The sequence below is a fragment of the Myotis davidii genome, unplaced genomic scaffold (genome assembly GCF_000327345.1).
Source record: "Myotis davidii unplaced genomic scaffold, ASM32734v1 scaffold120, whole genome shotgun sequence".
Classification (NCBI taxonomy): domain Eukaryota; kingdom Metazoa; phylum Chordata; class Mammalia; order Chiroptera; family Vespertilionidae; genus Myotis; species Myotis davidii.
This window is the reverse complement of record NW_006294778.1, coordinates 4,826,036-4,826,832: the sequence shown is the minus strand read 5'-3', so window position 1 is coordinate 4,826,832 and position 797 is coordinate 4,826,036.

Below are 797 nucleotides of genomic sequence, written 5' to 3'. Positions count from 1 at the left end.
CCCGCCGGGCACACGCCTGGGGCGGGATGGAGGCCGCGCCAAGGCCGCCGAGGTGCCTGCGGCAGCTCCGAACAACCAGGGAAGCTCCTCTAGCCCCTCAAGCTCCATCATCATTCCCCCCACCCTTAGATCCAGCCCCAACTATCTCAGAAAACTCCCTTCTTTATGCACCCGCCCTCCCCGCCATGGAGGTCGCAAATTTTTTTTTTGGGGGGGGGGCTGCTACAGGCAGCTGGAGTGCATCCTGGGGGTCTTCCCTGACGCACACACCTACCTAAGGGCTCTGACCATCTCCCTCCTCCTGGGCACCCTCCACACTTGCTCAGTTGTGGGGAGCACATCCCCGGATGGGACCTTAGAGACCATCGACCCCAACCTCTGCTGTTACAGAAAAGAAAACGGAGGCTCAGAGAGGATGCCACCTTCCGAGGGCCACAGAGCCGGTGAGAGGACGCATTGGGACTAGAACCGGTCTTAGCAGTACTTTTAGTTTAACAGTCCATCTTTCTGAACTTCAATCGCAAATTTGCATCAGCTTCTTAGGTTGCAATGCAGTAGAAAAAGAAAGAAATTGAGATAGGTGGGAAAGAGAGAGAGAGAGATAAAAAGAGAGAGAGAGAGAAAGAGAGAGAGAGAGAGAGAGAGAGAGAGAATGACAGTGGGTAGGAGGAGAAAACAGGAAACATGGAGTCCCACTCCCCTCTAACCTCCACACCACCGGTGCTGCTTTTTCTGCCTAAACCTTCTCCCGTACTTTGCTCCAAGTTCTCAGGAGAACCCCAGGGCATTTCACCCCA